The 22,060-nt window shown below is 37.2% G+C and overlaps 1 long non-coding RNA gene and 1 other non-coding gene across 2 annotated transcripts; both read left to right on the top strand.

Annotated features, from left to right (window-relative positions):
• Positions 1-1,000: 1,000 nt before the first annotated feature.
• Positions 1,001-1,105, top strand: LOC119370412 (small nucleolar RNA R71). The gene has a single exon (XR_016319018.1). It is a non-coding gene; the product is annotated as a small nucleolar RNA R71 (small nucleolar RNA).
• A 7,860-nt stretch (positions 1,106-8,965) lies between these two features.
• LOC149492639 (uncharacterized) lies at positions 8,966-11,661 on the top strand. Its single transcript, XR_016318917.1, has 3 exons — positions 8,966-9,915; positions 10,018-10,790; positions 11,109-11,661. It is a non-coding gene; the product is annotated as an uncharacterized LOC149492639 (long non-coding RNA).
• The last annotated feature ends 10,399 nt before the right edge of the window (positions 11,662-22,060 follow it).

The raw sequence follows: 22,060 nt of genomic DNA, 5'->3' as shown, positions 1-22,060 counted from the left end.
CAATCTTCCTTTTCTTGCTCAGGATCTCCTTCAAGAATTTTGCATAGCTGGGCATTTGAGCAAGGACTTTAGGAAAAGGGATGTTTATTTGAAGCTTTTTGAAAACATCAAGAAACTTGAGGAAACTCTTATCATCTTGTGATTTCTTGAGCCTTTGTGGGATAGGGACAGGGTGAACATAAGGTTTCACTTCCTCTTTCTCTTCAAGGTCAATGATGGGGTCTTTTTCGCCTCCTTCTTTTCGTCCTCTTCTTGGGTGGATCCTCCAATTGTTTGCCATTCCTCAAAGTGATAGCTTATACCTGTTCTTTGGGATTTTTCTCAGTGTTACTAGGTAACGTACCTTGAGGTCTAGAAGCCATCATGTTAGCAAACTGCCCTAATTGAATCTCCAAGTTCCTTATCACAACTTATTGGATTTTGTGATTTTCCCGAGTTTTGTTCATGAACTCCATGTGAGATTTAGAGAGAGCAGTAAGAAGATCATCATAAGTCTTCTTCTCTTGAGAAGGAAAACCTAGCGGTGCATTCAAGGCGTTGTTTGGATTCCTATAAGAAAGATTAGGATTATTTCTCTGTTATCATAAGAGTTAGAATATGGGTAGTTCTTTCTTCCTTGATTCATCACATATTTGACTTGCTCTAAGGTTGGCGAATTTAAAGAATCCAACATGCACTCTCCAATTCCATGTTGTCCATTACACCTACCACATGCTTGCACAATAGAATTAATAGAGTTAGTAGTCAACAATCCAACTTCCTTACCATATTATCCACTTTGGCATTCAGTGCGGTAATGGCATCAATCTCATAAACTCCTGCAGGCTTCTTCCTTCTAGAGCTGTTTTGATAATGGTGGTTGCTTGCCATCTCTTCTATCAAATCATATGCCTCATCAATTTCCTTTCTTTCAAAAGATCCACCAGCAGCTGCATCTAAAGTAATCTTTATATGAGGAGATAATGTATTATAAAAAGTTTTTACCTGTAACCACTTGGGTAAGCTATGATGTGGGCACCTCCTCAATAGGTCCTTGAATCTCTCCTAAGCTTCATACAAACTCTCTTGATCCTAGTGGGCAAAAGTCATTATCATTGTGAAGCTTTGTGGTCTTTGAAGATGGAAAGAATTTTGCCAAAAATTTCTAGGCTAGTTCCTCCTATGTAGTAAAACTTCCAACAGGGCATGATCGTAACCAAGACCGTGCTTTATCCCTTAGAGTGAAAGGAAACAGTCTCAATTTTATGGCATCCTCAGAAACTCCATTTTGCTTGAATGTATCACAAATCTCTAAGAAATTTGTGATATGGGCATTAGGATCTTCACTAGCCAAACCTCCATATTGAATTGAGGTGGAAAGCATTTGAATAATTGCAGGTTTGATCTCAAAATTATTAGCTTCCACCCTAGGCTTAGTGATACTTGAAGTGGATCCATTAAGAGAAGGAGCTATGTAGTCTCGTAAGGTGCGGACAGGAGATTGAGGTCTTCTATTGTTATTATTGGGCCGTGGTGTCATAATCTGATGCTCTCTTAGTAAAGGTTCATTCTCTATGTCTAAATCATCTGCCATATTTCCTTGTTGCTCTTGTTCTCTCCTAGCAGTGTTGTTTCTACAACAAGTCTTTTCAATTTCTGGATCAAAGACTAAAGGCTCAGTTCTACCAAATCTTCTTTGTATAAACACCTGAAATACTCTTCTAGAAAAAGAAAAAGTGAAAATAAAAATAAATGTCTAAATTAATAATAGGATAATTAGTATTGATAATGGTAACATCAATCCCCAGCAACAATGCCAAAAACTTGACAGGCTTTTTCGTAAGTGCACGAAATTGCGACAAGTAATAGAGAATGATTACAGTATCGTCCCACTAGGATTGTATACCAAGTACCAAAATTGTGTTAACTTACTATTATTTAGACGACAATAAGGAGAATTATTTTAAGAAAGTAAATTTAAATAAATGAAAGAGAATTAAAAAAAAAAGAAAAATCAAGCAAGACAATTTGATGAAAAGAAATCAAGGATTAGAAGCTACTAGGAATTTTAATTTCACTTAAATTTATCCAATTTATTTTATTAGTTTGATAATCAATTTTATTGTTCAAGTAGGAGAAACAGCCCTAAAATCACTAACAAGCTCTCCCGATGTAATTTTAGCTATTTTAACCCTATCTTCCAATAGTGCAATCAAACGTGAATTAAATCATTAAGTTTTATGGTTTGTTTATGAATTCGTAACCTAAGGTCGTTAACATATGAACACCCCCCATGAGTCAAACCATATAGCTTCCGCATCAAGTTATTATTCTCATGTAATTTATTACCTTTTTCATATTGAAAACCCTTCTCCCAATAGTGATTTATGAAATCAATCAATCCAGGGGAAAAACTCAGCCTGGAAGCATTAAGTTCAATAATAAATTATACTTTGAACAAAGAAAAACAAATCTAATATTATAAATTGGAATCAAAATTAATCTACATCAAATCCCTAGTATGATAGTTTAGTTCGACATAGTAATTAAATAAAACTCAATTAAACTTGTGAATAATCCCATAAAGAATAATAAACAAAAAGAGAGTTTAGAAATAAAAACTAGTCAAGCTTGAACAACTTCCTTGAATCTCGACACCAATCTTGACCATTTGAAGTCTTGAAGAGAGAAAACTATATAGAAAATAATAGAACAAGAGATGGAATCTGAAAATCGCCTCCTGGTGGCACGACTAGTCTCTCTCTTTATATAGACTTTTTGGAATATTTTCGTATTTGTTTAGGAAAGTGGATTTCTATTAAGTAAGAAATCTTTTTAAGATATAAAATTGTTTAGACTTTGTATTTCTTCCTAATTAGGACTCTTCCAGCATCTAAGTAGGATTTTGACTTGATTGGCACGTCAGAAAAACATCTCATAAGGGTCCATGCAAGCGGCACGGGCTAGAACTGACGTTCTCGATCCGAGGCAAAATCTGGTCTTCAACATGGGCGTGCTATCTGGCACAGTCTGGGCGTGCTATCTGGCACAGCTTGGGAGTGCTAGGCTCTGGGGACTTCAAAGTAGTTACAACAGAGGTCGTGTTGGAGTGAGCATGCTCAGAGATCGATAGCCTCTTTCAGCACGGGCGTGCTCTCTGGCACGGCTTGGGTGTGCTAGACTCTGAACCTCTATTAAATTTATCTTGAACATAACACAGGGGTGCTGGATAACACGCCCAGGGCGTGCTAGCCTTTTTGCTTATGAACACTCTTTTTTGTATTTTTGGCTGGTTTTCTATAGAAATGCTGCAAAATTCCCCAAGATCAAGTGAAATGTGATTCAAGGAAGCTTTAAACAAAAACATAAGTAAAACTAAATAAAAACTAATTAAAGTAATTAAAAATACTAAAATTCTTAATAAAAACCATATTAAAAATACTATAAAAATAACATCTATTAGACTTAAAGAGGGTGGATGTCACAACCCGTTTCCATGGGCCGGACCGGCACTAGGGCCCAAGTAAGCTTAAGGCTCCCGAAGCCCGTAGTAAGCCTAACCCATAAACTCCATACTAGCCACACACAAAATCTTAGGAACAGTAAGCCCATATAAATTATAATATATGAGTATATATCTAATAAGCACACAATACTGGCCCAACCTCAAATGTCTTGAATAAAACGTACTTCGAGCCTAATGATAATACGTCTCGTTCATAATATGGGCTATTGATAGTACATACGCTTAGAGAGAAATAATTAAAACATCTATGGACTCATAAATTACCATACCTATTTTAATACACGATTGGAGTTACATAATTCCTACAACTGCGGAGTTTACTAACAGATAAATACAAATATGTCCTCGCATATATAACTAATTAATGAATTAATTTCTGAAGTTAGAAAATTCTTTCCTAGCTCTATGGTGAAGGGAACAAAGCTTTAACCAGGATATAAAAGAATCTACTTCCAGAAAGTTTAAACAAGAGAGATGTGAGTTTATTAATAAATAATAATTATTGCACAACACATGCGTTCACACGAATGTGTAAATATATCAATCTAGTTATCCGATTAGATATATGATCATGCATGCGATCACACAAATGGCACAACAATAGCAATCACAATTATTAACACCTTCACATAATCACATCACGTGGAAATTGGTCTGTGGCGTCACCGAAACCCCTGGTTGAGCCACCCTCCCACATGGCCCATCCTCTCATGACATGTGCACCAGGAAGCCGATCCCCCATACATGGCTGACCGATCTAATCCTCACTTGACCAGCCCTCTCATTGTTTTTCTATTCTCTCTTTTCTTTTCTATACCAATAGGAGGTCACCCTGTGGTTTTCCATATCATCCTATCATATCATCAGGTGCACACGGGGGCGCCGATCTCCCTATAGTTGGCCGATAGTCAAATTTTATATTTTCATCATTTCCAGTACCGTCCTCACAGACCCATGGTGACCCACTTCATCCCAACTCCACACAAATAAGGCATGGCAATGTCACAACACAAATAATCAAACATTGCCTTTACATGCAAGCACATTAATCAATTAAACATTTTCATGGAAGATTACAAATGGGCATTCACGTACTAATTCAAACAAACATAAGAGTACTAAGTAATAATTTAATGTAGCAGGTGGTACGTAAAAGAAATAAATAAATAAATATGTATAAATAACTAAATAAATCCTATAACCTATTTTCAAGTAATTCTGATCTAGTTTCTGCCGAAATTTCGGCAGAAACTCCCCTAAAATTTTGATTAAACCACAATTCAATAATAAATTCTCAAAGCCCAACCATCGGGCAATTCACAACCACTAATCCCATCCACCGTGAACATTAGTTATTTATCTAAACTCTCACTCAATTCACACAGCCCATCTGTCGGGCAATCAAACAAACTAATTTCCCTTCCTCCATACCAAGTAATAGTATAAATATCTAATCACAATACAAAACTTTAGTTATTAACAATCCAAGCTTAAGCATCATCATTGGCCGTTTACTACTTACACAAAATTTCCGTAACCCTGCTGTCTAAGGCTAAGTCGATTCATAAAGTAACATATGAACGAATATAAACATTTACCTAGCCTCCACATCCTACTAGTTTAAAGTATCCATATATTTCCAAATAACAACTAATTTGCAATTTAGTTAATAGATGGCCAACTGCTTGCTACTAGGTTTATATTTCATGTTATAAAATAACTAATTCAAGGCTTTATATATATGTGTAAAACCAAAACTTCTTTAATTTTAAATCATACTAATAACAATCCTAATTATTTTATAATGCTAGCTAGATCCAAATATACACTTAAATGCATCTAATAAACTTCCAAATCCTAACCACTGAAACCTATGTTTAAATCCTCCTAACATCTCCAACTAATTCACAACTTCAAAACCTAACATTTCAAAGTCCCGCAATTAATTATCTATTTGAAATCAACTAAATTACCCAATAAATTTAAACTTGGAATTTATACCAAAAATTAAAAACTGGGTCTTAGAGCGTACCAATCGAAATTTGGACGATGATTCCACAATCCACGTGAGAAGAAGAAGATTCTGCCTTTTGGGACCCGCCGGAGACTCACCAGACTACCACCGTCTACGGTGGCCGGAGAATTGAAATCGCCCAGAATTCAACCATGATCATACCATCCTACTCAAAATTTACCAAGGAGTCCATTTCTAGCGTTAGTTGCATGAACTTAGTCCTCTAACTCACCAGAACGGGCTCGATAGTCACCCTCTCGCTGCCGCTCCTGTGGTTTCGTCCTCCATGCCCCATCACCGGAATCATTTGAGGAAAGATGATCGCGTGGAGGAGCTGAGTCGATCGAGACTCACTTTGAAGCGTCACGTCGCCGAAGTCGCCTGATATCACCAGAGATTGGAGAACGAGAACTATCGACGGAGACAGTCTCGATTTGCGCCACTAGAGGCTCTGCTAGCATGGAAGGAGGCCAAAAAAGGGACTAGTGGCTCCAAGGGATTCGATCGCCACCTCGCTCTCGTCGAGCGGTGGCTGGAAACGGGAAAGATAGAGGGGGGTTGCGCCTGCGCTCACTGGAGAGGGAAGAAGAAGAAGAAAGAAAGTGGTTCTAGAGCTTTCTTGGCCATTCCGGTTCAATTTGAATCGATTTGGTCCAATTCAGTGATTTGGGTGGATTTTGCTTCGTTTACGGGTTTTTCACTTGGTTTTCGGAAATTCAAACTTATTTACGAGTCTGGAAAAGCAATAAATGAATATTTTACACTGAATTTCATTGGTTAGGATAAAAATTTAGTTTTTAAATGAAAATTCTACGAAATTGAATTTTCAGGTCATTTCAGTGGAGGAGCAAAAACTGAAGTTACAAGTGGAACTAAAAGATATATAGCTGAAGGCACTGAGGAAGAAAGAGAAAATGAAGGAAGTGAAAGCAAGACTAGAATCGTTGTTGGCAGAGAATTCAAGAATGAGTAATTCATTTCAACGGCAAAATGAAAGGAATAAAATGCTTGTTAACGCTATTGTAGCTTCAATGTGTTGTGATGATTGCAAGCATATGGATTTATAACTTTTTTTTCTAGGAAATCTATCCTTATGTATTTGCCTTGAATTTGTGTGGAATATATGTACTTGTAGTAGCCTAGGTTGATCAAATGTATTTAACTTTTTTTCTGCATTTCTGTTTCCTATTGGTAAGAGGGGTCATTTGTAAGAGAAAGGTTCAGTTGTATCATCTTTATTCTCTGCAGTGAATCTTTAGCTAATTATTCATTATCTTAAATTTTTTTTTTCACAAATTGCTGAGATGCTTATTGCTTTCTTCAAATATTGGCTATTAAGTAAACATCAAGGTCTATTAGTAAATGCTTTCAACTTGGCTATATCTGTTTGTTGCAAACTGAAGAATCAAAATCAAAAAAACCAAAACAAAAAGAGGGTCAAAGCAAATGAAGGCATTAAAGTCTTTCTAGTGCCTTTTATACCAGTCTCCAATCGATGACCTTTATTACTTCAATCTATAGAATATTACATGTCATTATGATTTTAAAAGCACCATCACTTTCAGGACCAAATTCATTAGCAACTCTGGTAACATAAGGAACTGTAAAACAAATCCTGTCATAGCATGATTAGTGATTAGGAAAATCCAAGGAATGTGATTATAAACATCTAAAGATTATTAGACTTAATATGAGTAATTAAGTTTAGTAGTAAAAGTAGGCTTACCGATATATATTACCAAGCTTAATATATAATTATCATTTTTCAAGCTCAATAATTAGAAAAAAAAAAAAAAAAAGGAATGACAATATAAACATCTCAAGGTTAGTAGGAACAGAAGTAGGCTTACCAATATAATGATCAATTCATGATTAGTGATTAGGAAAATCCAAGGAATGGCAATATATATGAATATCTCAAGAATAATAAGCGTAATATGACTAATTAAGTTTCGTAGGAGCAAAATTAGCCTTACCAATATATATTATCAAGCTTAACTACTAGTGATCTGTTCATGATTTCTTTTTTTTTTTTTTTTTTTTTTTTTTTTTTTTTTTGGGGGGGGGGGGGGGGGGGAAGTGATCATTTCATGATTAGTGATTAGGAAAATCCAAGGAATGGCAATATATATAAACATCTCAAGATTATTAAGCTTAATATGATTAAGTAAGCTTAGTAGGAGCCAAAGTAGGCTTACCAAGATATATTACCAAGGTTAATATATAATTATCATTTTTCAAGATTAATAATTATAAAATCCATGGAATGACAATATAAATATCTGATCTAATTAGGTTTAAGATGAGTAATTAAGTGTAGTTGTACTTATATATAAATTATTAAGTTTAATTGTACTTGCATGTAAATTAGTAAGTCTAATTAGGATATATAAACTAATTCATATAATGTTCAATTCAAGATTATTAATTCGAAATCTTAATATAAAAATTAATTAATTATAGATTAGTTACAAATCTAATCTAATTAATATATAAAGTTTGAATATTTAACAGTAAATATGTCTATTGCTTGGCCATGACAACAACAAATGAAACAACAAGGGTTGCAGGTCAAGGCACCAATAAATCAACTTGTAATTGCATCTCATGGCTATTGTGTTCAATAAAGAAGCATCTCAATACCTCTTTGTCTTCAGTTCTCTCAGCAAATTTGAGGTACATTTTGACGTCAGTGACAATGAATCCATATCTTCATCCAATAACCATGATCTAAACTTGGTTGTTGATGTCTAATCCATGCGCATTAAGCAATGGGTGGGAAAGTAATCTGCCCAAATATTCAATTTTCCCTCCAAAAATTATCCCTTCGTTTGTACTAGTTAGGGTTGTTCAATTTGGGTTAGTTTGAATATAATAATTGAACCAAACCCAAAGTGGCATTGGAAAAACATTTAAATTCAAATCAAACCATAAAAAATCTTAAAGCAAACCAAACCTTTGGTGGTGGTTTGTGTTGGTTTCAAATCAAACCATTATTGAACTCATATTATAAAATCGGATATGAACTTAATTGTATAAGTGTAATGTTGCCTTTCAATATTGACGTAATTATTAATTTTGATACCATCACTACTAAGCTTATATGTCAACTTGTAAGTCTCATGACAAACTTATTCATGAACTTAATCATATAAGTCTCTTATTCGTTTTCTTTTTCATTTTCAAACTCAATTCCCTTTTTTTTTTTTGCTTTCTTTTTTTTTTTTTTTTTGCTTTCTCATGTTGAAGCTGATTTTGTTGTTAGATAATCATTTCGCATCATTATCTTGCTTTTGTTGATTTTGTCCTATAAATCAGGAAATGATAATCACTGTATAAAAATTAGGGATTTTCATTTTTTTTCGTTTACATAGGTTCCAGAAAATCCATTCAAATGTTTTTGGTTTACTCTTTGTTTCTATCTTTTATTCCATTTCACAGTCGTTTTCAAACTCCATTTCCTTTATTTATTTTTTTTGTTTTCTCATGTTGAAGATGATTTTGTTTTTATATAATCATTTCGCGTTATTAAATTGTTTATATAATATTAATGTTAACTTGCTCTTCAATCTCAACTTAGAAAGGATAGCAGGCGTATATTAGATATCACATTTGTTTTTTGGCTTATATTGGAAAACAGAACGAATGTTATTTTGAATGATAGAGCTTTAGATAACAGAACTTTAGATAACATATTACTGTCAATGTTATATTAATGTCAATGTTAGGCTTAGACAAACATTTTGCTCTTTAATCTTAATTGAAGAAAGGACAGCAAACTTATATTAGATATCACATTGTTGTTTGGATTACACCTGAATTTTTTTGTTACCGTTTAGTGTTACGTTAGGCTTAGACAAACATTTTGCTCTTGAATATTGACTTTGAAAGGACAACAGACTTATATTACATATCACTTTGTTTTCTGGCTTAATTTGTTTTTATTACTCTCAATGTTATATTATTGTCAATGTTAGGCTTAGATAAACATTTTGCTCTTGAATCTTGACTTTGAAAGGACAGTAAGCTTATATTAGATATCGCATTGTTGTTTGGATCAAATTTTTTTTATTATTGTTAATGTTATATTACTGTTAATGTTAGGGTTAGAGAAACATTTCACTCTTGAATCTTCACTTCGAAAGGACTGCAGGCTTATATTAGATATCAAATTTGTTTAGAAAATAGAACCAATGTACTTTAAAGGCTAATATTATACTTGTGTTTGTCACTGAGTTTGGCTTATCTTGACAAAAAAAATTGGGTTTTGTGACTAAAATTTGGGTTTTGGCTTCAATTTTCTTTTCAATTTGTGTTTGTTGTTGGGTCCAAAACCATGAATGCAGATAGCTATGTGTTGACAGTCACAAGTGATGTTCTGAAGAACTCAACACTGGTTTGTGCTCCCTTATTTGTCTCCAAGATCATCACTTATTCTAATCAAGCAAATTAGTCATAAATTCCTATTACTAATTTGGGCTAACTTGAAATGTTGTAGAAACTGCCACTCAAATTCTCGCAAATTCACTCTGGCGGGATAGATTCTGATTGTTGGATTTATGTGAGGGAGTGGAAAAAATATAGCGTGGTTATTCAGATGACAGCAATGGATCCCTTGAACTAGTAACCAGGCTGAAAGTTTTCTTGCAAGATTATAGAGTGAGGGCAGATTTCCAGGTGTTGTTGAAGCTGAAAAAGAATAATATGTTCAAAGTTTATATTTTTGACAAGAGAGGAGAACATCTGTAGCTGAACCTTCGAGGTTAAGATCCCTCAGTTGGAGCCCAAATATGAATTCCCTTAAGTTGTTTAATAGTGCTGAATGTAGCAAGAACAGTTGCAAGAAAGTGAGTAGCCCAAATATTAATTTCATGAAGTTGTTTGAAAGTCCTGAATCTAGCAAGAGAAGCTGCAAGAAAGTGGTTAAGGTAGAGAGTCTAGAATCTGGCAATAAGAGCTCGAAGATGTTGGTGAAGGTGATTAGTATAAAGTCTAGAACCTATTAATAGGACTAGCTCTGTGGAAATTATTGATCTAGACACTCCTGAGTCTAGCAAAAGGAGCGGTAAGAAAGTTGGAATACCAAGGAGCTTATTTAAGCCACAAAAGAAGATAGAGAAGCGATCTCCACCGCGTCCAGTGCGTAGAAATCCAATTACTCGATCTGCATCGGGTCCACTATGCAGGAATCTAAGTGCTCGATCTCCTATTTCAAACTCACTTGTGATGTGAAAAAGAGTCACAAAAAACATGATTATAACAAGGAGCATGGTATCGCTCTCTCTTTTTTCTTAAAATATTATGTGAATATTCAATCTCAGTTAACGTTGCACCTATCTGGAAATTGCTATAATAAGTACAATATTGCTTTATTTTATTAGCATATGACACATTAGTTTAAGTTCCAATTCTCAGGTTGTCACAACTAAGTGCATTTTTTTTTAAATTGAAATGTTAGTTTTCTTAATGATGAATATTAGGGCTAAACTTGTGTTTGTTGCTGAGTTTGACTTATCTTGAAATATTCGTGTTTTAGCGATGAATATTAAGTTGTCATAACTAAATTTTCTTTTGTTTCATTTATGCAAGACTGTTGACAAAGTCTTCTACAAAGCAAAAATTGATGACTGGGAAACAGACATCAAGTTGGTCTGTCGCGGTGCATACTATGATGCAAAGCTTTACCATTATCGACCATATGGTTCAACCTGCATCACAAGTTTCTCTAGTCTGATCGAGGGTGAAACGCTGAAGAAGAAAGATGGTCTCAGTTTTAGGGTGTTGTGTCCACAGGAGCTTATTGTGAGGGTGGATTATGGTGGAATACCTTACTGGCTGGTGTCTGTGGTGGCTATTATGTGAAGGTTGGGTCTAGCAATGGACCTTGATTTAGTTCGTCAATAGTATTGAACAATATTATAGGTCAATTAGGCGCCAGTTTTGAGATCACAGTCCGAACTTCTTTTTTTTTTTGTTCACTTTTGCAATCTTATCTTCACTGGCTGCATAACTCTTAAGTTGGTGATTGCATTAGTTTTTGTTAGTTTCATGTATGTTTATGCAACTAAATGTTTGGGCATGATCTTGACTTCTCTCAAATGGGGCTTACTAGATGTATTATGTTTGAACAGCTACTGGACAATGTAGGAAACTAATGATGAATGATTATGCTAGTATCTTTGATGTACAATTGAATATTTTTTACTTCTAAGTATATACAATATGAATGATGATTAATATTGGGCCAACGACAGGAGTCCAAATTAATAGTATAAAGTGATTTTTTTTTTAATATTATAAAGTCATTTTTTTGGTTAATATTGGGTCAAATGCATTGGCATCTACAAAACATTTTGATTAAAAAAATTGCTTTCCTGAAGTAAAAGTGCGAACAACATATTGCTCAAATATAATGACATTGATAATGCTTCAATATTCATAATTAGGGCAATATTGAAATGATTATATTAGAATCAAAAGCAAGTGCAGAAACAATAAAAGGAGGAACAAAATTCCATTCTACTAGACCCATATCAGAAAAAAACCTAAAAACTCAGGTTAGCAAATGAGCAACCTCATTGGCAGGTATTTTAGCAAAAAACTAAACTCTACAATAGTGAATTCTGAAACTAAAGCTATACAATCATCTACAGCTAAATAAAATGCCAAAAAGCCTGAAACATGAATTCATATTTCATAAGACCATGTTCATATAAACAAATGCTTATGATCAAATGTCAACTAGCATGAAAAACATAATATCACTACAATTGTTGTGTAATAAAATAACAGAAGAAAACTCAGTCTATAATAATGACAGCACACCTTATTACAAACAATATTGTAATCATAACCAAACTGGAAAATTCTTAAGGTATCAACCTATGATGCTAATCAAAACTGCTAATGGCTTCATTAGTTCCCACCGCCTGTGACTCGATTGCTGCCTCAGCTGTGCCATTAGTACTGTTGGGATGATTTAAATTCTTGTTGTTGGGAACAACCATAATCTGCAGAGGTCGAGGACCATGTAATCTGAAAATCGATGAAAGGAAAATATATTAAGCAAGAATGAGAATATTAGGCTATGAGTATAAATTTTGACTAATGGAATACACACAGACAAATAATTGCCTTATGATATGTTTGTGGATTGGCATTCTACTCCATTATAGTGCACCAAACAAACATCACGACAACCACAACAACCTACAACTCCTAAACATTCAATTCTGAGTTTTAAACTTAGTAACTTGTTAATGTTAATTCTTAAATGTGTATATTACTATACTTGATATGTCTTCTTCAATGACATAAGTTTGCTTATCAAAAGGCCTCATAATTTCTCTACGAATATTGGTAATATCTCTCATTCGGTTCTGCCGAAAACATTCCCAATCTAAATCATGAACCTGTAACGGATGAGGCTTCCTATATCTGATGGTCAAAATATGTAATTCAAAGTGAAAATATAATGAGTTTTAATATAAAGTAAATACATTGAAAAACTAGAAAACATATCCCAACAGTTTACAGAAATGCCATATGAGTTCAATAAACTAACCTCTCCACATCCAAAACCGCCTCCCTTATGCTTATCAGAAGCAATTGCACAACGTATGTCAGACCTTTCCCTTGCGCACACCCATGAATAGATGTCCCACTTAATTGGCATATTTAAATCTAAATGGTCTAGGTAAAAAATATGATGGCAAAGAATTATGAAATTTAGTATAAAAGATAACACATAAACAAGTAGAATACATGATCGCACCTGCAGAAACAAAACGCAACCTCCAATACCACTTGCTCTCATGTACTTCCTAATCGCTTCCTTGAACCGTTGCACGCTTTTAACCAACCATTGCAACACAAAGTCAGCCCAGTTCATTTTAAGTGCTACTTTTAGATCACCAACAACCTATATCAAATGATGGCTGAACCTGGAGCACTGTGTTGGACAAAGAAAGACGCCTAGTGTATATAGCAAAAAGTGTCTTCGAAAGTCTTCCTTTTCCTTTCTCATTCTTATCTTCCTCAACACCACTACATCCACAACTGATTTACAACCCTTATATTCATCAAGTAAGCTGTTAATTTGTTTTCTCGCACATTCATCCTTCCAAAACAAGCACTTCCTGCTGAGGGAATTCCCAACATCCAACCGACATGGTTTGGTGATATCCTTATCGATGCTTCACCTGGAAACTCTAGGCTTACCTTTTCAGTGTTCACTTTCTAACACAACCAATAACAAAGTTTGCGGTTCAAAATTAATGAAAGTTTCAGCAATTCACCAAACCCCAGCTCCTTAACCCAATCCTTCTGGATATCAGTGTTTTCGTACCGCCCCCGAGCGACCCGAAAAACGTTCCCTTTTGTTTTTGATTGGAAGGTGATCTTACTTTGAACAGTGGTGACAAAACATTTTATTGGATACGATGCAGATAAATCGGTCTTGTAAAACATTTTTAGTCGCCACCCATTTTTTCGGCAATGGGACCTTTCCAATTTTATTTTATAAAAATGACTCCATTTTAAACCCAAGTCTATTCAAGGCCAAATTTAAAAGACTGGTCAGGTGCACCAATGCGGTTCTGGGTAAGGGAATTGGGTACGCCGGCCCGTTGGAAGCCGACGCCGGGAAAAACCGGCCTCTTTTAACCTACGATTTCTAATTTATTTTAGTTAGAAAAGCCAAATTATTTATTTACTTAAACCCAACCCGAATGAATCGAACCGAGTTCCTATATGGAAAATTAATTAATCGTCCCAATCAAATCCAATTATCGCGTCCATAATCATTTAAATCATCCAAATCATCCAACCAAAGCAGTTAAATCAAATAAATAAAAGACCCTCTCTTGCCTTATGGTTCAAGGCAGGCTACAAACCGAACCTAAAAATACATTCTACCCGAATAAAAATTTGAAACCAAAAACCAAAAACCCAAAATCATGCATAATTACATTTTAATGTTCTAAACTTAATTAAATTGCAATCTGTTCATAATTGGTCATTTTCGGATTTATTGGACAAATTAAATTTTATTTTGTACAAAATTTATTATTTTTATTATTATTTCTAGAAATCGAAGAACAGTTGCGTCACGGATCTTATACCTAGTGACGGATCTGCTGAAAAATGAAAATCATCTCTAGAAGCTTAGAACAGTTGTGTGACGGAACTGTTCCTGGGTATGAACAGTTGCGTGACGCAACTGTTCTTGTATGAACAGTTGCGTGACGCGGCTGTTCTGGCCCAAGCTTGTTTTCAAACGATTTATTCAGATCATTTTTTTTATCTAAATACGATTCAAAAACTCGTAAAATGGCCAAATATGAACATAATACAATTTAATGAAGCTTAAATTACTAAAACCGCAAAAATAAGTGAAAAAAAAACAAAGAATGGTAAAGAGATTACCTAATCCTCAGATTGAGGATTGTAAACGGATTGAATGTCTTAACAAGTGATAGTTAAGGTTTCCAGAAGCTTTGTTTCCAAGGATTCAAATTCGTTTTCTTTTGTCTTTTGATTTTTTTCTCTCTTTCTTTTATTTAATTCACCTAAAATTGATATCTAATGTCTATTTTCCTTCAAACGAACTTAAAAGAGCCTCTGCAGGAAAATGTGGCCGCCCAATATGTTTTTAGGGTTTTTCCAAATCGTTCCCCTCTTGTCTCAAACGTGAGAAAAAGATCTATTTATAGAAGTAGGTCACAGAGCATAGCTGTGTGACACAGCTGTAGCTGCGTGACGCAGCTTACTTGTTGTACCAGAACTACATGTCGTTTAATACAAAAACGTCATGTAGTCTAACATAGCTGCGTGACGCAGCTGTAGCTGCGTGACGCAGCTATGACTCAGCCAACTATTCAACATCATTTTTAATTTAAATCCTTGGATTAAAAGACTTCTAGATAGCATTAACCCATTCATTTCACATCCTCGTATCATCATTGGATCAGGCGGGGCCATAAAAACACACGTCAACAGTTTGCCCCCTACTTTATCATTAATTGTGTAAACGATTAATGTTAAAGTGGTCTACTAACGCGCCTTCAATCTTGGGTTGAATGAAGGTCTTGATCATCTGGTCACGTTCAAAGCTCAGTTTGATCGGCTTTGTTGGTTCCAGTCGGATCGGTAACGATCTCCAAAACTCGATTTGATTGGTTTTGAAGATACCTCCGAAGCTCGGTCTGATTAGCTCGAAGGATTTTGATTTGATTGCCCTAATCAACTTCGTAATCCATCATCATTAATCAAGAAAAGGATTAACTCGATCTGCTTCGTAATGCATCATCAGGAATCGAGAAAAGGATCCAAACGGCTTCATAATTCATCATCACTGCTTGGTGGGACCAAACAGCTTCGTGAAATCATCACCGGTTGACCTGAAAAAATTTTCAAAAAGAAAAGAGCAATTTCTGTGTACAAACAGATCTTACCTTTGTTAAATGTTGGAGCATCACATGCCCCCATGCATTAATAACCATAAACTTTGAAATTTGGTTGGCTCAAAAGATTTGAATTGACCTGAAGGCTCCAGTAGGACTACATCAACGTTCTAAGCATCGGCAGTCATCTGGCCACATTCAAGATTCTTTTGAAAATGGCGATTTCTATATACAAACAGATCTCGCCTTGGTAGGTCTAAAGAGCAATTTCTGTATACAAACAGATCTCGCTTAGTGGGACCAAAGAGCGATTTCTGTATACAAATAGATCTCGGTTTGTGGGTCCAAAGAGTAATTTCTGTATACAAATAGATCTCATTTTGTCCAAAGCTCGGTTTAATCAGCTTTGCTGTTCACCTCCTCAGCTCAGTTTAATCGGCTTTAGAGGATTTGAAAAGAGCAATTTCTGTGTACAAATAGATCTCGCTTGGTGGGACCAAATAGCAATTTCTGTATACAAACAGATTTCGCTTTGTGGGTCTAAAGAGCAATTTCTGTATACAAACAGATCTTGCTTAGTGGGACCAAATAGCAATTTCTGCATACTGTGAACCCCTCCCCCAAATATCATAGCATAGTGAATGCATATGACTAAAGGAAGAAATGCACGTGAATGTATGAGTCGCCACCTTGTTTAATTATTTTAGGGTAAACTAGGAAAAACCCTAAGTGACTCCAATTTTAATTAACCTAAGTCTAGGCTAATTATCCCAATGTTTAAGGCATGGTTTGCAAACCCGAGATGGATCCCGAGACTATGTCATGCTGATAAACTAACCAATGAATGAATGCTTTGCAAGGTAATTGGACCAATGAAAAATGTTTATGTGATTTCGACTTGCCGCCCGGGGTTAAATCCCGAACGTGCCTACGTACTTCCGTTTGAATGGAAGATCAAAGTCAACGTAGTTCGATAGGCCTTCTTTGAAGGGCTTTGAATAAATATGCTTTATGCATGAGTGTGTGTATGCTTTGTGCATTTTGTTTAGGCATTTTGCCAAAAAAAAAATTGATTGATTTGATTTAGGCGTTTATCGCCAAAAATGTTGATTTAAGGCTTTTAGCCAAAAGGATTGATTTAGGCAATTGTTGCCAAAAATTGATGTGATTTAGGCGATTGTCGCCAAAATTGATTGACTTAAGACAATTTATTTGCCAAAAGCAATAGTGTGAAGGCTTTTAGCTAAAAAATTGTAATTTAAGCGATTTGTCGCTAAAAAGTGGTTAATCTAATTTATAGGCAATTTATTTGCCAAAAATTGATTGAACCATGGGCAATTTGTTGCCAAAATGTAGTTGATTTAATTGTAGGCAATTTATTGCCAACACGTGATTGATTAAGGCTTTTTAGCCACAATTATTGATTAATTGGACTTAAGCCAGGCTGTTCGAAATAAAGGCAATTAACCATAGTTATTGATTAACTAGGTCCTTTTAGCCGATATTGTCGGATTTAAGCTTAATACCACGATTATTGATTAACCGGGCATTGAAGCTTAACATATTTAACTGAGGCAGTTTATTTGCCTAATTGTGATGCGAATGCATTTATGCAGTTGTAGAGTTATAAGGAGTAGAAGAGAAGCATGCATGAAGTGCTAAAATTAAATAGGCAGAGTTTAGTTTACGTACCTGATTTAATCGACGGCCACTTCTTAACTCCAGGTTAAGCTCCTCGTTAAGGGAATTTTAATTAATTTAATTTTAGTGACCAAATAACAAAGGAAGAAAGCAATAAAACTAAATTAAAAATGCAGAAAAAGCAGTAAAAGAATCGCAAAGAGCGTGAGGGAGAAGGAGCGTCCGTCAACACAAACTGAGTGTCTCAAAACGGAGCCCCAGAGCCGTTTTTTATAGGAAAAAAACGCGACGCCGGGCGCCCCTGCCCGCCTGGGCTGGGCGGGTTTGCCCGCCTGGCCTGGGCGGGCATGTGTGCCTTTTCCCCTCTCTTTTTTTCTTTTTTCGTTTCGGAGGCTTTTCCGGGAGTTCGGGACCTCCAAAAAATATTCCGAGACCAGTTCCGTGATCCTCGTAATTTTTCGGACATTTCAAGTACCATATTGGCACACTTCCGGTGAACTTTTTGAATGACCTCCGGTCCGACCGGACTGTTTGCAGTCCGGAAAAAATGGCTCTTTGAGCCTCAAAATTTGAGTATTCACAGCTGCCCCCCACCGGCGACCATAAAAATGATTTATGGGAGTCGGTGGTTGTCTGAAACATAAATTTTGAAGGCGAAAAACAGACGCGTCCAGAAGACCCGCCTTTTGGCTCCTTTTTTCTTCTATAAATAGCTTAAACTTTCATTTTTTCATTCATTTCCATCCTCTTACTCTAAGGCTCTCTCTCAAATTCTCCCAAATCTCTCATCATGGCTTTCTCCGATTATGGCAGCGACGAGGATCTGCTGGAGTCTCTGGAGATCTCTTTCAGTGATGTCGATCTCATGGCGGATGCTGATACTCACGCTTCTATGACCGGCGTCTTTGCCCAGGTACGCTTGCTTTGTTGGCATATTGTCCATTATTTTAGGCCAAATTGTGATTTTGGGCCTTAGGCCGAAATGTAATTTTTTGGGCCTTAGGCCAAACTGTGATTTTGGGCCTTAGGCCAAATTGTAATTGACTTCTTTTTGTGCTTACTATTTTTATTAGTATGCATACTAGGAGGGGATTAAGATATCTTTTAGTTAGGAACCAAAGGATAACCTTAAACTGTTTTACCTTTTAGGGTACATACATTAGGCTGGACGTAGGCGAGTCCTCCATTGCTGAGATCCCGTTTGACATACTTGATCATAATAACCCGGTCGGAGCCATGATTGGCCCTTCTCACCTGGACTTCTTAAGAAACCTCGAGCTGGGTAGGCAGAATTATAAGAGCCTACTGGGTGCGTTGGCTGAGAGATGGTGGGACACCACCAACACTTTCCACTTCTCTTGGGGTGAGATGACGATGACCCCGACCGACTTTTCATTGATTTCTGGGTTTCCTTTTGGTACTCGGCCGATCGAGCTATATGACGATTGGAGGACTGCGGTCACCCCTGACCGAATGACGGAGCTGATAGGGATTGACCTTCCCCGGATTGTTAGACCTAGCTATTCTACTCCCGATCTGAGTGTTTCGAGGCACTGGTTATCCCTCCAGGCCCTTGACATTTATGCCAGACATAGACAGGGAGAGCTAACGGCTACTCAGGTAGCTAGATTCACTCTGTTGCTGTTGTTTGCGTCGTCTTTCTGGTCTAACAGAAAAGAGAAGTTTAATCCCTCTATTCTGAAGAGTTTGGAGGACTTGGCCCATCTTACTGAGTACGACTGGGCCGGTGCTATTCTGAGCCGCATGTATGATGATATGTGCGATCTGAGTCGAGGCCACTGTAAGCTCAGCGGGACCTACTATTTCTGGGAGGTAATGTAAAGAGCATATCCTCATTCTGTGTTGTCTTTTCCTTTTCTTCCCCCCCTTTTTATTATTGATCCTTTCCTTCGTTTTTGCAGACTTGGGCTTTTGAGTATTTTCCCTACATCCGCCCTGAGCTGTCCCGTACTGATCTTGGGCTAGGGTTGGTACCTTTTGCTTGGAGATGGTACCGAGCTAATCACCAGTCTATTCTACGCCAGAAGCCTTTAGGGGATTTGCGGAGCTTCTTCGATACTTGTACCATAGAGCAGGCGAGTGCCCTCTTAATTTCCCTTGGTCATGTGAAAAATAAAGGATTTATTAACACATTTGCTTCCCTTACATAGGCTGGGCGATGAATACCCGACTCCAACGTTGGATTGAGGCTGATCCCCATTTCAGGCGATCAGAGGCTCTGTCTCGGCGGCGATTTGTCTTATCACATCCCGTTCTGAGACGTTATTACCTGGGTGAGCGAGTGCACTTCCAGGTTAGGGGCTGCCACTCCGTTCCTCTTCCTCCTCCTGAGGACATGCGAGCGGGCAAACAGATGGTTCTTACAGATGCCCATATTGAAGGTATCCCACATATGGAATTGATTTGGGGTGGAGATTTTGACGAATTCTGCCAGGTGTTTCTGATGCGGCCCATCGGCCCTAGGCTTGACAGTCTCCCGAGGTCGACCCCTTTCCAGCTGCTCAGCACCCGTTCCTCTCGGGCTTCAGGCTCCTCGGCCAGGACTCCAAGGAGGAGGCCTACGTCCCATCCTTCTTCTTCTACTCCGGTGGAGGGTCCGTCTCGAGCTGGCCCTAGCCATGCGGTTGGTGCCTTCAAGATTCCCCAGGCTATTTCAGAGGCTACCAGGCCAGTCCATCCGGGTTTGGCCAATTTGCACCTTCCATACAGCATTTCCTATTACACTCCTGAGGGTACTTCGTCTCTTCGGGAGGTGTCCCTGGAGCGTGTGAATCGCCTGGCTCTTCCTCCTGATGACATTAATGAGGTAATGACTGATAAATCTCTCATAAAAAGGATTTATAAGAGATTTGTATATTGACTTATATATATATTTTTTTGTGTGACTTCCAGGTTCCTGACGGTTTGATCAGTCAGATGATGGATCTAATCCTTGGAATGCAGGAGGAACTAACTTCAGCTTGGACACTGTAGGCTTTTGATGACCGGAGGAGGAGGAGGTCTCGCCGCTGATAGCTGCTAGACTTCCTTGCTTTCCTTTATTTTCTTTCCTCTTTATTTTCCTGTACCGAATCTTGGCCTGTATTTCTGTACTTAACTTATTTGTACCTGCATTTGATTAATACTGAAAGTATGCATGTTTATTAGATTTGAACAGAAGAGAATCCAATTTAAAAAAAAACACACCTTGCCCCCCCCCTTTTTTTTTTTTTTTTTTTTTTTTTGAAGAACATATCCTTTTGTAAAAAAGAACAAGAAAGATTTTTTTTTTTTTTTTTGGCACGCCCGCCTTGCCCGCCCAGGCTGGGCAGGCGTGTCCGCCCTAGCTGGGCGGGCATGCCCACCCTAACCGGGCGGGCATCCCCGCCCTAGAGGGCGCGGGCAGCCGCCCTTGGGCGCGACTTTCTAAATAAAAAGGCTGTTTTCAGCCCTTTTCTTCATTCTAACTCTCGAATTCTGTGCCTAAACAGCTATTTTGGTCAGTTTTCTCCTCTCCCCTCTTTTTTTTACTTATTATTATTTATTTATTTTATTTATTATTATATTTTTTTTAATTAATAAAAACAGGATAAATAAATAAATAAAAAACTTGAATCCCTTTTACAACCATAGCATGGATAGCTGGACCAGGAGTCTCTCCAAAGTTGAAAAGATCAATTTGGGGAGGTATGGAATTTCTCCCGTTATCACTCTTAGGGGCGTAGTAGTTGACTGGGACTTTTTGCGAGCCTGTATTAGATTTTGGGATCCTGAGGCTCACGTTTTTCGGTTTGGGGCTATGATGGAGGAAATGTGCCCTCTTTTTGAGGAATTTTGTGCGATTATAGGGTGTGATCCCAATGCTCCCTTGGTTAGGCACGAGGTGAAAGTTGGGTATGTTAAGTCATTTGAGAACTTGTTTCGGTTTAGCCGGCCACAGGCTAGGGCTATGATTGTGGATGATCAGAAGGCGATTCTGCTGCCCCTGATTGATGAATTTTCAGAGACTTGCTTGGACGACCCTGACCGGATGAGGCTGAGGATGCGGGCCCGGGTTTTCTGCTTATTGGCTGGTTTCTTATTCAACCGGGACCCAGGTTTTGGAGACTTGCGGCTTTGTCCCATGGTTTGGCAAATGGAGGATATGGGTTGCATTGGCGGTGTTGTGCTGGCAGAGACCATGAGAAGCCTTGACAGAGCCGCTTTAGGGTTCGATGATTGGACTGTTTCTCCCATCATTCTCCAGGTATTTTTTCCCTATTATCCTACCTCATTCTTCTTCTTCTTTTTAATTTGTTTCTTTGTAATAGAAAAGATCCATTACTCAGGTTTGGTTGAGGGATCATCTTCAAGTGGTGGCTGCTCCTACCTCCCTTCCTTACAATCCTTCCCAGTATCGCATGCGAAAAATCTTGATCTCGCACCCTTCTACTGAAACATGGACTTCGTGGCTGGTTGAATTGGGTCCAAATGAGATACTGTGGTTCATCCCTTGGT

Source organism: Jatropha curcas, chromosome 11 (assembly GCF_041381405.1).
Source record: "Jatropha curcas cultivar XTBG-Jc1 chromosome 11, XTBG_Jcur_1.0, whole genome shotgun sequence".
Lineage (NCBI taxonomy): Eukaryota > Viridiplantae > Streptophyta > Magnoliopsida > Malpighiales > Euphorbiaceae > Jatropha > Jatropha curcas.
Note: the sequence above shows the minus strand (reverse complement) of the source record. Positions and strands in the feature narration are given on the sequence as shown.